Here is an 18,401-nt window from a genome sequence, read left to right on the forward strand (position 1 = left end):
TGCAGAGCTTAGGTAGATAACATAAAACTAACTTTCTACGCATATCAAAACTTGCACTTAAAATACTAACTATACCTGCAAGTAGTGCGGCGTCTAAACGTGTATTTTCTTTGGCTGGGAATTTAATAACTAATAACACAAATCGACTTGCACCCAAAACTGTAGATAATATATTATACTGAATTCTATATTTAAGACTAATTAATATGACAATAAAGCCTTAGAAATGTGAAACACAAAAATATGCAATGATATTGAAAAGTAATTTTGTGCAATACCTCAATCTAAGGATATATTTCGGAGCTTCATACTTATAGTATATATCTTTGGAGTTAAATCTTATGTATGTACATAAATCTTGAAATAAATTTTATGTTTCTTCTTAATTAGCGTAGACACCGCTTGCGCGATTATAGCCGAGTTAACAACAGCGCGCCAGTCGTTTCTTCTTTTCGCTACGTGGCGCCAATTGGATATTCCAAGCGAAGCCAGGTCCTTCTCCACTTGGTCCTTCCAACGGAGTGGAGGTCTTCCTCTTCCTCTGCTTCCCCCGGCGGGTACTGCGTCGAATACTTTCAGAGCTGGAAGTGTTTTCATCCATTCGGACGGAATGACCTAGCTAGCGTAGCCGCTGTCTTTTAATTCGCTGAACTATGTCAATGTCGTCGTATATCTCGTACAGCTCATCGTTCCATCGAATGCGGTATTCGCCGTGGCTAACGCGCAAAGGACCATAAATCTTTCGCAGAACTTTTCTCTCGAAAACTCGCAACGTCGACTCATCCGTTGTTGACATCATCCAAGACTCTCCACCATATAGCAGGACGGGAATTATGAGTGACTCATAGAGTTTGGTTTTTGTTTGTCGAGAGAGGACTTTGCTTCTCAATTGCCTACTCAGTCCGAAGTAGCACCTGTTAGCAAGAGTTATCCTGAGTTGGATTTCTAGGCTGACATTGTTGGTGGTGTTTACGCTGGTTCCAAGATAGACGAAATTATCTACAACTTCAAAGTTATGACTGTCAACACTGACGTGAGTGCCAAGTCGCGAGCGCGACGACTGTTTGTTTTGCTTCCTTGTTCAGTCTGGAGAAAGCAGAACTAACGGCGCGGGTGTTAAGGCCGATGATATCAATATCATCGGCATACGCCAACAGCAGTACACTCTTATAGAAGATGGTACCTTCTCTATTTAGTTCTACGGCTCGAACTATTTTCTCCAGAAGCAGGTTGAAAAAGTCGCACGATAGGGAATCGCCTTGTCTGAAACCTCGTTTGGTATCGAACGGCTCGGAGAGGTCCTTCCCGATTCTGACGGAGCTTTTGGTGTTGCTCAACGTCAGCTTACACAGCAGTATTAGTTTTGCGGGGATACCAAATTCAGACATCGCGGCATAGAGGCAGCTCCTTTTCGTGCTATCGAAAGCAGCTTTGAAATCGACGAAGAGGTGGTGTGTGTCGATTCTCCTTTCACGGGTATTTTCCAAGATTTTGCGCGTGGTGAATATCTGGTCGGTTGTTGATTTTCCAGGTCTGAAGCCTCACTGGGCTTTAATCTTTCACACAATACGCTCGATAGAACCTTATATGGGATGTTGTGGAGGCTAATCCCACGGTAGTTGGCGCAGATTGTGGGGTCTCCCTTTTTGTGGATTGGGCAGAGCACACTTAAATTCCAATCGTTGGGCATGCTTTCGTCCGACCATATTTTACAAAGAAGTATCAGTTATCAGTTCTTCGCCGCCGTATTTGAATAGCTCGGCCGGCAATCCGTCGGCCCGTGCCGCTTTGTTGTTCTTCAGGCAGGCAATTGCTATTCGAACTTCTCGGGAATCGGGTTCTCCTTCTCCTGGTGTTGTGCGTTCACTGCAATTCAGTAGGCTGGAGAAGTGTTCCCTCCATAATTTAACTATGCTCTGGGCATCAGTGACTAGATCACCTTTGGGGGTTCTACAAGAGTATGCTCCGGTCTTGAAACCTTTTGTAAGCCGCCGCATTTTTTCGTAGAATTTTCGAGCACTACCCCTGTCGGCCAGCTTATCAAGCTCTTCGTACTCACGCATTTCGGCCTCTTTCTTCTTCTGTCTGCAAATGCGTCTCGCTTCCCTCTTCAACTCTCGGTATCTATCCCATCCCGCACGTGTAGTGGTCGATCGTAACGTTGCGAGGTAGGCAGCATGTTTTCTCTCCGCTGCGACACTCCTCGTCGTACCAGCTGTTCTTTTGCACTTTCCGAAAACCAATGGTTTCGGATGCAGCTGTACGTAAGGAGTTCGAAATGCCGTCCCACAGTTCCCTTCTACCGAGTTGTTGACGAGTGCTCTCAGAGTGCAGAAGTGCAAGCCGAGTAGAAAATCGTTCGGCTGTCTGTTGTGATTGCAGCTTCTCACGTCGAAACTTCCTTTTGTTTGGTGGCGTGCGTTTTTTGCTGCACAGAGACCTACTCGTTTCTGTCCTTGTCCCGTCCATCGCATTTCTTGGACGGCGGTGATGTCAGCCTTTATGTTTTTATGTTTAGTATTTTTATTTTTTACCGAAATGAACTGAAGTATGTTATTTTGTTTTTCGTTAATAATTTCTGTAATTTTTATACCATTAAACTGAGTAGATTTTTATTTTTAGTTTTAATTCCATTGAAAGGAACTGAAGTATCATTCTGTAAAATAAAGTGTAATATTTTAGTGATAACATGAAGGTAAGTATGTACATATATGTGATGTTGTTAAATAGGGAAAATTAATACAAAATATGAAAACCCCGTTTTTTATTTCATTATATCTAGTCATTATTAGAATCAGTTCAAAAACCCTTGTTGTTATACAATAATATTATTGCAACTCTTAGTACTTTCGTAATTGATTTTTTAGCCTTTGGTTCATAGCGTTACGGCTCTAAAGGCTCAAGTGGCTTGCGCACAATTGAGCTATTTCGTATATTCACAAGTGTTTTGTAGTCATAATTGTCAGAGAATCATAAGCAAAGATTCATAAGTATTGTGAGCTCATAACCAAACACTTGTGAATATATGCTTCATATAATCTAAGCAGCTCACAAGCCAAAACTCTCTCTCTCATAATGGCAAGTGAGCAGTAATCACACTTGTACTCATTCCGTGAATAATTTGCTTGCTTCATACTCATTCGCAAGTGGCTCAAAGTTGTGTTTAACTCATTCACTGCAGATCACTGGTTTCTTCCAGCGAAAATTTACAAAAGCAGAACAGAGATACATTACTTACGACAGGGAGCTCACAGCTATGTATCTCGCTATCCGACATTTTCGTTTTATGCGTAAAGGACGCGAATGCCATGTCTACACCGAAATGCTGTCGCATTTCATCAAAGACTAGAAAAAGCTACGGACCGTTAAGCGCGACAACTAGACTTTATCGCCCAAATCACCACAGACATTCGCCACGTGTCTGATCAACAAAATGTTGTTGCCGATATGATGTCTCGCATCGAAGAATTAACCTCGGAAACAACTCTCCAATCAATCAACTACGACGGCTTAGCCACCGAATAGCTCCTATCCTATCTTGTTCATTAAAACTAATTTCGTATGCTCCTCCTTTTAGCACAAAAAAGGTGTACTGTGATATTTGGACCGATCGCATCCGACCGTTCATCACCAAACGATTCCTCCAAGCAGTACTTTGGACAATCCACAACATTTCGCACCCCAGTACACGTACAACATCAAAGATGATGAGCGAACGTTTCACCTGGCCCGAAATCTATCGCGACAGTCGGATTTTTCAAAAACATTGCCTACAATGTCAACGTAATAAGGTCACCAGACACAACGTCGCTCCTCTGCAACGCCGAATGTGTGTTAACGAACGCTTCGCCCATTTACACATTGACATCGTGGGACCGTTCCCGCTGTCCGAGGGTAATCACTACTCTTTAACAGTAATCGACCGTTTCATCAGGGGGCCAGATGCTTTCCCGATTCCATACAGCACCGCACCAACAGTAGCTAAAACAATAATCAGGGGCTGGATATCGAGGTTCGGAATCCCCACCGACATAATGTCAGACCTAGGGCGCCAATTTGAATGCGACCTACGACCGGTCAACACATCTTGGCATACCACTCAGAAGTCTTTTGTGCACACAGATTTAAAAACGTGCGAACAGATTTTTATCCGCGATTTGTCGGTACAACCATCATTATCACCTCCTTACAAATGGCCTTACAAGGTTATTGATCGCTATCAAAACTACTTCACAGTCGACATGAACGATAAAGCAGTCCTTAAAACCTGTTTACACCGCCGCAGATCCCAACTAGGAGGGGAGTGCTGTGGCAGCACCGCCACTCTTTTCGGAGTTAATTATAGTTGTATTAAGCATGGTAACTCTACCTGCTACTTTGACATTTCGCTATGTATGATTTTCTTTTCCTTTTATGTCGAACCTTTATGTCAAATAAAATTCGAAGATCCTTCTCTTTCTTCTTGGAAACTCGTCGTATAAGGACGCGCACACACGAACGCTCTACATAAATATTACAAACCAAATTTTTTTTCTTGCCGTCATTTTTACAAATGTTTGGTAATTGTTTTAGATTAGCTTTTAACTATTAACGTTTATATATACATACATTACAAACTGATTTGTTTTCTTACAATAATTTTTTTGGCAACATTTGTGTATGGTATTTAATAAATTAACATTATTTTTCTGTTTTTTGTTTTGTAATTTATTTTAGGGGGATTCTCTTACTCTTGCAAAATTGCAGATTGCAAAAATCCTATACCGACATATACAAGGGCACGCTAGCACCCATTGTAGAATCCAGTGATAATATGAATAGCTGATTCGGTCAATTTATTGTAAATGACTTTTGTTAATTGACGGACCTTCAGCATTCATTCTTAACAAAAAAAAAAACTATGACAAATCTTTATAATTTAAATAGAAATTATAAAATCTATTTAAAATTTACCTTCCTCAACAATTTAACGTCAAAATATGTATTTAAGTAAAATGCAGCTAGCACAGGGTTGTAATTTTTTTTCGCGTCATTGCACGAAAATAAACATGGGTTTTGGTCTGACATATTTTACAGCCATTGCAAATATTTTTCTGCGTGTGTTTGTTGTTGTGCCGTTGCACCAAGTGGAAATTTCTGCAATTCGTGCACCGTGCAAGGGTTTTGCAAGAGAAAGAGAATTCCCCTATTGTCATACGTACTTTGAATAATTTACAATAGTAATGTAGTGGCCGCTTTCATTGTTTTAATCAAAGTAACGCTTTTAATCATATTTTTGATTCGCCGAACGTCAGTTTCTCAGTATAGTTGTATAACTGTATAGTTTTACATTTTGGTAATAGATTTACATTATGACATATTTACATTTATATTAAGGTATTCTTATTATTGTTTCTAATACCACGTTCAGACCGAAAATTTAAAAGGATCAGATTACATTTAAGCCCTTTACTAATCAGCCCGTTCTCCCTGCCGTTGGAAAGATGACTGTTTTTGCCATTCAAGAATTCACATCGCTTATTATTTATCAATAGAAAACATTGTCATGTAGCAATTTGTAATAAAAGCCGTATTCTTTTATATATTTTCCATATAATGGAAATAATGGACGCATTTTTTCATTTGGGAAGTCCATTTTTAGATAAAATTAAATTCTTTGCTTTAAAAAAAATTGTTTGTTTACATTTTTTCCCCTTTGTAGTGTCTAAATCAGCTGTGATAATGTAAAAGATTTAAAAATGCTGACAAGTAGATGGCGCAAAATCAGAGTCGCACAGAGAGATTTAGCGTGAACTTCGATGAAGAGATTTTGAACTGTCATCCTTGCATGGCGAAATCTTGATAAATTTATAAGATTAATAGGATAAACCACTCAACAGCCGAAATCAAGTGATTAAGTGTTGGTCTGAACATGGTATAACATATTTGCATATAGTTTTACATCAAGAATGATAGAGAAATGGATTACGCAATGCGTATGTTTGTTTTCAGTCAGCTGTTCTTGCTGACTTCACGGTTGACTTATTATTCGCCCGCGCATTTGAATGTGCATTCGAATAGTATTTTCGCGTGTAGTATTATTTGTGAAATTTTGTATTTTTTAAAATGAGTTGCGCAGTGTTCGGATACAATAACAACAATGTTAAAAATAGTGCTACGAAATGGAGATTTTTCCATTCTCCTTAGGATAAAACAGTACTAAAACAGTGGATTAATTTTTGTGCACTTCGCGCCTGAAGCCTTCGAAAGAAATTTGCAGTTTGAAATGGGTAATTATAGCATTTTGATTACAATAATTTTACTTGTATAACCAAACAGCGCTTTTCTCACGTTAACCAGATTAACTCCTGCAGAGGCTAATGAACGGCAGTCTCGTTTAAACCACAACGTTTTAGAAAATTTGTTTGGCGTAATCAGGTTAAAAGACGGTCTTCACGATCACCCTGACAGGAAGGAGTTCAAGTATAGGCTGCGTTCCTATATACTTGGTCACAACGAAGAACCGATTACAGATGAAGGAAATGTTGAAGTCGACAACACCCCAGATTTGGAAGGGAATTACTTATCTCTAACTGGTAATTATCAAAATATTAAACTTACATAGTATTATAAACCTAAAGCTATAGAAAACATTATTATATAAAAATGTATTGATGTTAACAAATGCAAATATGTACTTACATACAAACTAAGTTTTTGCATACTAACCACTGTTTCTTATCCTAATTGTAATAATAATCTTAACTAACAATTTATTCCATTTATTAATATGCATGTATGTATGTTTATTATATTTTTGCAGGTAATATTTTTCCACGTGTCGGTTGATCTAAATTCCGCTGACTCAATTGAAAAAAATTATGACTTGAAGATTCTCATCTGCCACAAACTTGGTAAAGACAACTCCGAAATTTGTGTCAATTCAGAAAATTATTCGTCTTATACTTGGGTGGATCACATATGTGAAGGAGGACTCTCAAAACCAACAGATACATATGTTGATGGAGCATATGAGAGCCTTGCAAGCAGTATTTGACGACTTAAATGGTACTGATTTGCATATACATACGTAAAAATTACGTCCAGAAGCACTCAGATTTAAGTAATTTTGTAAATTGTACCACCAAAGTAAAATAATTGTTTTTCAGAGCTAGAATTGGTATTTGGTCACAAAATATTCAATATTTTTATTTTAATAAATGTATATAGTGGAAACAAACACAGCAAAGAGATAAAATTAAATAATACAACGAAAATACAATGAAATGAATATGTAGGTAAATGTTCTCTATAAAATATTCACTTATATTGATATGTTTTATTAATATTCACTTATATTGATGTTAAATTTCGATGATATTCATGTTTTTGTATGCCTACAATCCAAAATTGATTCTTATTGCAAAGAAAAACAAGCAACTGAAAATCAGCTGATTGTACGTTGGTCAACCGTGACGTGGATGCGCAGAACGCACAAAATTTGCACTCGTCATTGCGCAATCTTGTTTCTATCATTCTTGCCAGTTCATCGCTATTTTTCATTCATAATAGCAATGATTTTTGCAATAAAAAGTAGTGGCAATAACGATAAAGTTCATTCTGGCAGATGAAAATGTAAACAAATCCAAATACAAAATTTTGTGTTTTGCGTTTTGTTTAAGTTAAAATTAATACAAATATGAGCATTTGTTTTATATATATATTTGGATTCATATCGTCAAATCAACCAAATAAATACATAGGTATAGTATTTATAGTACTTTAATATTCCATTTACAAATTGAAGAATTCAAACTAACCTTTTCTCCACATCAGACATTTTGAAACAAATTGAATATCAGCTGACTGTTCCCGATACACATCGTTTTTAAGCAAAAATATTAAATATGCTAAGCGCGTTTTATTTGTCCATGATTTAGCTATTAGCTTGTGATGGTCAAATAAAACACGTCTAATGAGGAAAATTTCATTTTTACTTGGGAAGCTTTTTCGAAAACGAAAGAATATTGGTCGACAAACAAGAGACGAAGCTTCAATAGAATCCAAGCCAGTAGCAACAATAATTTAAATAGAAGCCTTTTTAATAATCAAACGTTCACATCCAAACAATAGAATCAAACGTCATGCGCGAACTGTGTAGAGGAGAACACAAGCTCAAATCTTACGAGAAATTCAAAAAAATTAATATTTGCGATCGAAACAATTTCGTAAGAACGAAAACACTTTGTACCAACTGTTTTTCAAATGCGCATGCGCTTAAAGATTGCGAAAGAAAATTTAATTGCGTATATTGCCATAAAAAACATCATTCAATGTTACATATAAAAAATTATTCCAGCTAATCTCCAAACAGCGCACATGTCAAAAGAGCCACGGGTTTAGTTGCAACAACAAATCTCGAATACACAATTAACAAAATTGCCAAAAAGCATCATGCTGCTCAAAGGCATTACAAACTCGAACGCTACACAGCAAGAATCAAAGTAGGGTACTACTACCGATAGGGTACACCGAAGTAGGGTACTACTACTAGGCGTCTCCATCGAGCACCGAGGAGAACTATTTAAACTCAGAGCCTTAATAGACCAAGGATCACAACGATCTTTTATAGCAGGCTACGGTTGCCAATAAAACTAGCCAATTTTCAAATCACGGGAATGGACGGAAGAGTTTGGTTTCTCCCCAAGCGGATAAGCACATTCAAGCAGAAGCTATAGTGTTATCGCAACTTACGAACATGCTTCTAAGCTATCATATAAATAGCAAGCATTGACGAAAGGTTTCACACCTAAAGCTATCAGATCCAGACTGCAATATCCCCGCTCCAAAAGATCTTATATTAGGCACCACAGATAATACTCGAAGGTATTGAGAAAATCTCAAACACACTTTTGGCCCAAAAGACTATTTTCGGGTGAATCCTAAGTGGACTAGTTACGGAATCAGTCACAACAATGACAAATCAAGTTGAGGAAATCTCAAAAGAGTGCCTCAATTCACAATTGAAAAATTTTTGGGAAGTGAAAGAACTCCGCCCCATATCAGTCACAACCCCTGAAGATCAGTATTGTGAGGAGTTTTACAAAGCCACAACGACTAGATCAGAAAATGGTCGGAACGTCGTACGGCTACCACTTAAGCAACAATTTCCTAACACACGCGCCTTAGATCACTATTGCCAAGTATGGAAAGTAACCTATTTAAAAAGGGAAACTCAAATCAGAATTTGATGGTGTGTTAAAATAATAGCTTCATTTACATCACATGGAGGAAATAAACCCAGGGGAAAAATCGTCAACGGTAAATACTACTCCTTTTACTTGCCACATCATGCAGTAGTAAAGCCAGACAAAAACAACAAAAGTAAAAGTTGTCTTCAATGGGTACCACACTCCAACCGGATTTAATGCTCCTCATATTAAATTGGCGTTTATTCAAACATGTATTCAATGTGGACGTTGAAACAATGTATCGGCAAATAGTCGTACATAAAGACGACAAAGATTTTCAACAAATTATGTTCCGAAGATCCCCCACCAGTCCACGTCGCGACTACAAATTAAAAACAGTTAACTTTGGCGTTAACTGTGCACTATATCTAGCCACTCCACGATTTGGCAGAAAACACAAAGTCAGAATTTCCTCTGGCAACTGAAGTGTAAAAAACTCAAAACTCAAGTGATAAGTAAGTAACTCAAATCCGCAGGGTTTCCATTAAAAAATATTACGGCAAATCATCAATTATACTCAAAAATATACCAATCGAAAATTTGTTGGACACTAATTTCATTACATTCGAAAAAGAAAGTACAACAAAAACTCTGGGCATCCAATGGAATGCGATATCCGACCAGTTCTCATACACGACTGAGTCCATATTTGCATTATCCGCAATAACGAAAAAATAAATTTTATCCTCGGTGCAAAAACTTTACAACCCAGCAGGATGGCTTTCGCCAGTTATGATACAAGCGAAAATCTTAATACATGAATTATAGCTAGATGGAACCGACTAGGACGAACAAGTGAAACCTCTTTGCTTAGAAATATGGTCCCAGTTCGCTAACAATCTGAGTGACATTTCTCAGATACAAATTCCACTATGGTTAAACTATTCCCCCGAACACAAAGTCGAAGAAGCCATGTATTCTGTGACGCCTCTGAGAAGGCATACTGCTTTACTATCTATGTGCGCACGTAAGGTGACACCACGACCACACGCCACTTATTAGCAGCAAAAGCAAAAATGGCTCCTTTAAAAACGCTAAGTCTACCACGACTTGAGCTATGTGACGCACTACTACTTTCCATGGTACAAATGCATTTAAACATGACAAAATGCAAACTATATCTGTTGTCTGATTCCGATATTGCATTAGCCCGGTTAAAAAAACCACATGCATGGAAGACATAAATTTCTAACGAACGTCTCAAATACTTGACCTATTGAAATCAGCCACTTGGCGACACGTAGACAGTGCTGACAATCCTGCCGATCTGGGTACAGGAGGATGCAACCCACTACTCTTTGCCACCACCTCCACCCTCTGTTGGAATGGCTGCCGATGGTTAATAGAATCTCCTGATTTTTGGCCACAATCACCACCTTCCACACATTACTGGAAGTTGCCGGTATCCTTGTATGATTTTCATCGTTTCCCCGAGCCCTCAGAGTAGATGCTTACATTTTCAAATTTATACTAGTAGACCAACTCAAAACAAAAGTCAAGGGATCACCTAATTTCCTATGTAATACAGTGACGCACCTAGAGTTACAAAAGGCAAAAATCGCATTAATCGCATATACTCAAGGGCGCTACTTCAGCCACGTTATATCACTACTAAGAGAATCTAAGCCGATTGATACAAAAAGCTCACTCTTAGTTCTAAAACCATTTCTGGACACGAAAGGTCTGCTTCTTGCCAATGGACGGCTTGGTAATTTAAGCCTAACGTACAACAAACTCAACCCTATAATAACTCTAAAGAGATATCCACTTGCCACATTATTACTTAATTACATCCATATAGTAATGCTACGCGCACAGATATTCCGCGTCTTAGGCCCCAAATCAGGATGTGCATCTTCACGGGCAAGATTTGCACTATGCACAAGCCGAATATGCGAACGCAGATTATGGCAGCACTTCCACCTGAACGCTGCAATTTCGCTCTGCCTTTCACCAGGTGTAGATTCTGATTTCTGCTTTTCAAATAAAGGCGTCCATGTTAAGGTCTTCCACTCTCATGAAAGACTACGTGGCTGTCAATGTATGTTTCACGACAAAGGCAGTACGCCTTGATCTATGTATTCTCGCAAGACCTCTCAGATTTCACCGCCTTAACTCCACGACATTTTCTAAAGGAATCACCCATTCTGGCCATTCCTGAGCCAGGCGTGGAGTCGCTATCTCTACTAAATCGATGGGAAAGAATTAAAATTCTTCATCATAATTTCAGTCGTCGATAGAAAGAAGATTACATATGTAAATGATCTCCACAAAAGGTACCGTTGGAAGACTCCTGAACAAGCGCCAAAACTTGAAGATTTTAGCCCCATCCATGATGATTGTCGGGGCCTTACCGAATGGCGGCTTGGCCGCATAGCAAAGCTACAGTAACTCACTGTGAAAATGATCCACCAGCAACAAATCTCCTTTAACTACAAACAAATCTAAGAATACGTATACCAAAAGTTCTTATGAATTTCATAACATCATTTTATTTAAATTACAAATACAAAAGAACATTTTTCTCTTTCATTAACTCTTTTTATTAAAATAAGCTTTTAATAAAATAGGATACAAATTCATGTCACAGTGAAAAAGGTCCACACTTTTTCTGATTTTTATATTGTTTTGGACTGTTTACTTCATTTACGTTCTTGCGCAGAAATGAACACGTGCTTAATCTATTAATGAAATTGTTTAGTTCTTAAATTCAAGATGGGCCCCCAAACTACAATTGAGTTGTGAAAATTAATTATTGAACATTATAAGAATGAAAAGTCTCAAAGATAAATTGGCAAAATTGTTAAAAAAGCCCGAACAACAGTTGAAAAGGAAAATCGAGTGATAAATAAGCCGAAAATTCGCCCAAGAAAGTGGTTCAGCGACCGTCAAGAGAGGTGGGTTGTCAAACAAAGCCAGATTGATCCTCGGCTGAGTGCACCAAACCTGCGTGACATGTGGGAGAAAGAATTTAAATAAATGGTAACGACGAGACCATTAGAAGAGTCCTTCGAAGGGGTGGGAAATATGTCAGAATTGAACGAAAGAAACCCTTTGTTAGCAAGAAAAATACACAGTTGCCCACAGTTACATTGGGAAAGATTTTTCGTTGATCCTTTATATTTGTGGCCGACGGTTAAGCACGGTGTCGGTCATGTGATGGTATGGTATTTCAGCTGCTGGTGCTAATTTGAAAAATAATATTGCACAAAGTGTCGAAAAACTTGATATAAAGGACACATATCATTTCAACCAAGACAATGATCCCAAACATATGGCTGGAATCGTTAAAGAATGGCTGCTATATCATTGCCCCAAAATGTCACAACAAATTTATGCCACAAATGAAAATGAAAATTGAAATAAGAAAACACAGCTCATCGAACAAAAAAGCCCTTTTGAAAGAATGGGATGAAATCAGTTCGGAATATACCAAAAAGCTAGTGGACTCTATCCCAAGTCGTTTGATCGCACCACGATGAGCGACGTCAATCGGCCACCTATCCTTCGCAGCCGCGCAACGAGACATCAACTCGTAACTCGATCAGTACATCAGCAGGTTGGAATATCGATTCGGCATCGATAGCCTTGACCCCAACCAAGGCGATCCACGGATCATAGCAGCGTTGTGGCAACGCTGCAACAGCTCCAGCGACTCCTATGCTAATCAGTCGCCTAGGGGAGCCCGGATGGCTAAATGGGTCTCAGACCCCCTCACAATATAATACTACCACACCACACACATTACATACACGACACACCACATCTTCATTACACAACACATCATCATTACATTCCACATCACGCGTACACAAATACCATCACATCACGAATCCAACACACATGAGGACACCATACAACCAATAACGAAAGGGACCGACGGACAGAGCACCTTTTATGATTTCAATACGAACTCGCACACATCAAAACGCTTGCAGTGACTTTTTTAGTTTCGACTTTCGTTGCACATTTCCTTCTTTTTATGACTGGTGAGGTGAGTGCCGCGAAAACGTATATGTTTTACAAGAGCTAACAAGCTTATTTTACTATTCCCAATATTTGGCAATTTTATTATTTTTTAGGAAGGATCAGTTTGAAATTGTACGCATATACTTCATCGTTCTCGTTTAAATACTGCATTGCTCTGTGCAATGCTTCGAAAAAATATCTGCATATCTTAAATTATAATAGACCTTTACAAGTATATATGTATATCAACACTCCAGTTATTCCGCTATATTTTATGCTAGATATCGCGTTTGGTTGGTTATGAATGCATTTGCGTCCTTCGCCCATAATCTAGCAAAGTATCCGCAATGCCTTGATGACGAAAATGTCAATGCTATTTTTTGTTGTGATCTTAACTATATCTGACGGCTTCGTCCTAAAAAAAACTGCCTAGTGCAGGAGCAAAATCAGTATAACTCAAATTATAAGCATGTATTGATGTGAAAATTTTTACTTATTTTTTTCTATTTTTGAATTACTAAAATTTTCAAATAATTATTACATGAATTTTGAGCAAATGCTTTTGATTTGAAATATAATTTTTGTATTTATAAAAAGTATTCTACGTCCATACCCTGGTTCTAAGCTACCTCCCCACCAAGCCAAATCGGCTCAGCCGTTCTTGAATTACAAATTATGTAACAAACACGACTTCTTTTATATATATAGATGTGAGGTTTTCTTTATTGTTTTTATTATTAATACTAGCTGACCCCGCAGTCGTTGTCCTGCGTGAACTTATGTGTTTAGAAATGAAAAAGTTGAATTTATCATTTCACTTTTTTTCAATGTATCGCAGCTTGATAAACAACATTTTTTGTTTTATGTTCCGGTGTATAGAAAAGATGGTTTTCCAACTCGTGAGCAGGCCACGTATATCTGGCCGAGTGAAAAACATAGCATTTCCAAATGTATACCATACACTATGCGACTATTCTTGTGTCTCAAACGCAATTTTCACTGGAAACTGAATACGTTTGAGCTGAAATGGCAAATCGTTAGAACTCAGAGGAATTCGTAGAATCAAGCATTCTGTCCCTTTGTATTCGATAGCTGCGTCACAATCAGTCAGGTTCCATTACACAGTTTCGGCGCCTGAAGATTGTGGAACATAATAACCACAGATCCAACTTTGAGACGCAAATGATGCGGTGGCATACCAAGCCTATTCAAAGAATTTAGAAATTCCACGATCGATCAACTGGAATTTGACTTTGAATCTTCCAGTTTAAGTCAACAATCGGTATTTTTGGCAGCTAACAGCGCGTGCACTTAAGGAATTGTAGTTACGATAATTTGTCCAATGTCCGAATATTCGTTATGAGTTCATCTTTGGTGAATTGGTAAAGGGAAGATGGAATTGATATCAAACCACCGGAAGTATCAACCGGAATTTACCCATTTCCAATTTTTAGCGAATACGATGTAAAATGTCTTCGGCAATGTCATTTTTGTTCGTATTCCATAATTGACGCTAATTTGATGGCTGATCATCGCGAAAAGTGTGCGAACTTCATTCCAGTGATTATCATGTTCCAGCAATTGTAATTGTATGTATAATATCAAGATATTTCCGAACAGAGCAAGTTCTCGCAAACGGTTCATTGACGAAAGTTGAGAAAAAACTCGTAAATGTTAATTTTGTTGCTGCGGGTGTTTTCTCTGTCTGTACTGTATTCTCTGAGTTGAAATAGACTATTTGGTCATTCTCCAAATTGACTGCGAGACGCACAACAGTCGGAAAACGTTCATGAATCGCAAAAGTAAATATCACACAAATCGCTTTATTGCAGTTCACGTATCGACCGTATCGTTCAAGATCAGTAACCGCCATGTTGCTTCCTTTGGTGACGTATTTACACACGTATTTTATCGATTACACCAAACTGCAATACGCAACATTGACAGACTTTTGAATGTGAATTAGACAACAGTGACGAATATGGTAAGATCCATATGTTGTCGACTTCGATGTGTTGTTAACTTCGATATTCTAGCCTCTAAATTGAATGCTAAATGTTCTGCCATTGTCATCTGGTGAGCAACGCTGATACATTGGATATCCATCATTTCTAGTTTGTGTTTCCGAAAGAAAAGCACCTGGATAGTGTTTCGTACATTTATTGTCAGACATACAAACCGAAGTGGTATTGTGATGTCCGTAAGGTACATGAACCATATTGGTTTCGTATAATTCTGCTTCTATCTCTGGATCAGGAATTTCCGCAGAAATGATTTCATTTTTTGTATAATAACTGTAAAGTTATTTTTTTGGAATTGTCCAACTTTCCGACTTTTCCTCACGAAAAGCATACGGTTTTTTTATTTCTAAACTTTTCTTGATCCACAGCGAACAACCTCTTAAAATTTCATCAAGATTGGTTCAGCTGTTCTCAAGCATTAGCGTTACTAGGGCTCTTTTTAGGGGTTTTCCGGCAAATATTCGAATTTGTTTCGCCATAAAAACCATCCTTGAGCCTCAACGAACATTTTAAAAAAAGAATTGGTAAAATTGGACCAGGCGTTTTTGAGTTATGCGCCAGCATTTAAAATCATGTTCGTTTTTAATTCCTTTCTAAAATCGTATTTGAAAATATATTTTCTTCATAATTTTTTTTGCGGAAAATTTTCCAGAATTTTCTTAAGTATTTTCCTTGTTTGGGCGGAGACCTGTCCGATTTGGTGGTAATCACCGAAATCGGTCCAGGCGTTCTCCAGTCATAAGCGTAGTAACTAACGTCACTTTCGTTTATATATGTATATAGAAGATATATTTTTTTTTTTGAAGAAATGAAATTTTCAAATAATTCTTACATCAATTTTGAACAAATGCTTATGATTTAAAATATAATTTTTGTGTTTATGAATTGTATTGATTTTTAACATAAAGAGATAAAAAAAAGTATCCTATGTCCTTACGAGTACAATGGTTTTAAGCTACCTCCCTACCAATTTTCAGCCAAATCGGTTCAGTTGTTTTTAAGTTATAAATGGTGTAACTAACACGACTTTCTTTTACATAGTAATTTTTAATCGTTATGAATGTTGGATCTGTTAATTTAATTGCCCAACAGTAATCATTTTGTCCGATCTGGCCATAACGGAAATTGTTATAAAAAACGCTAATTTTCAGGCGCTCTCACACTGGAATAAGTTGAGTAATCCTTTATCCCTGCAAAGCTTTTGTTTTATGGTTTAAATCATCCTGCGCAGTGCAATAAAATAGGTGAAAATAATTGTTTTTTTTTAATGTACTTAAAGTGCGTAGGATGGAGTCATGTGTAGAAGTTCACGCAAGTGAGGAAAGTTCTCTGATCGCCATTCACTTGGGAGTAGCCAGAAACGATTCTTTTACACATGGCTCAAGCAGCTCACTACTTCCGGTCTTTGACCAAGCATCATCTGGGAAGCCTAAGAACATCCGCTCGAAGGCGAGCTAATGTGAGAAGGCGAAACATCCCCTACATAGGGTTGTGCGCTGCGTTTGGGACCCGCCACGTAAAAATCAGCACCAATGAAAAAGACCCCCCTGATGATGACGATCATGGCAAACGAAATAAGGACTACGATTTGAGGGCATGCACCTGGAATGTCTGGACCCTTAATTGGGAAGGTGCCGCTGCCCAGCTGGTTGATGTCCTCGCAAAAATAAAGGCTGACATCACCGCCGTCCAAGAAATACGATGGACGGGACAAGGACAGAGACGAGTAGGTCCTTGTGACATTTACTACAGTGGTCATATAAAGGAGCGCAAGTTTGGTGTTGGATTCGTGGTGGGAGAGAGACTCCGTCGCCGAGTACTATCATTCACTCCGGTGAATGAACGTCTAGCCACAATCTGCATCAAAGCGAGGTTCTTCAACATATCGCTGATTTGCGCCCACGCCTCTACGGAAGAGAAGCACGATGTGACCAAAGATGCCTTCTATGAGCGCTTGGAGCACACTTATGAGAGCTGCCCTCGCCACGATGTCAAAATCGTGCTTGGCGACATTAACGCCAGGGTGGGCAAAGAAGGTATCTTTGGCACGACGGTCGGTAAATTCAGCCTCCACGACGAAACATCTCCAAATGGGTTGAGGCTGATCGACTTCGCCGGGGCCCGAAATAGGGTTATCTGTAGTACTAGATTCCAGCATAAAAAGATTCATCAAGCTACCTGGCTGTCTCCGGATCGAAATATTACCAACCAGATCGATCATGTTTTGATAGACGGAAGACACGTCTCCATTGTTCTAGACGAGCGTGCGCTCCGAGGTCATAACATCGCCTCGGACCACTATTTTGTTGCAGTCAAGATTCGCAACCGCCTCTGTGCAGCAAAAAACGCACGCCAACAAACACAAGGAAGGTTCGACGTCGAGAAGCTGCAATCACAACAGACAGCCGAGCGATTTTCTAATCGGCTTGCACTCCTGCTCTCTGAGAGCACTCGTCAACAACTCGGTATAAGGGAACTGTGGGACGGCATTTCAAATTCCTTACGTACAGCTGCAAACGAGACCATTGGTTTTCGGAAAGTGCAAAAGAACAGCTGGTACGACGAGGAGTGCCGAGTCGCAGCGGAGAGAAAACAGACTGCCTACCTCGCAACGTTACGATCGACCACTACACGTGCGGGATGGGATAGGTACCGAGAGTTGAAGAGGGAAGCGAGACGCATTTGCAGACAGAAGAAGAAAGAGGCCGAAATGCGTGAGTACGAAGAGCTTGATAAGCTGGCCGACAGGGGTAATGCTCGAAAATTCTACGACGAAATGCGGCGGCTTACAGAAGGTTTCAAGACAAGAGCATACTCTTGTAGAACCCCCAAAGGTGATCTAGTCACTGATGCCCAGAGCATAGTTAAATTATGGAGGGAACACTTCTCCAGCCTGCTGAATGGCAGTGAACGCACAACACCAGGAGAAGGAGAACCCGATTCCCCAATCGATGACGATGGAGCAGACGGAACAACTACCGTGGGATTAGCCTCCTCAACATCGCATATAAGGTTCTATCGAGCGTATTGTGTGAAAGATTAAAGCTCACAGTCAACAAACTGATTGGACCTTATCAGTGTGGCTTTAGACCTGGCAAATCAACAACCGACCAGATATTCACCATGAGTCAAATCTTGGAAAAGACCCGTGAAAGAAGAATCGACACACACCACCTCTTCG

The sequence above is a fragment of the Bactrocera tryoni genome, unplaced genomic scaffold (genome assembly GCF_016617805.1).
Source record: "Bactrocera tryoni isolate S06 unplaced genomic scaffold, CSIRO_BtryS06_freeze2 scaffold_25, whole genome shotgun sequence".
NCBI classification, from domain to species: Eukaryota; Metazoa; Arthropoda; class Insecta; order Diptera; family Tephritidae; genus Bactrocera; species Bactrocera tryoni.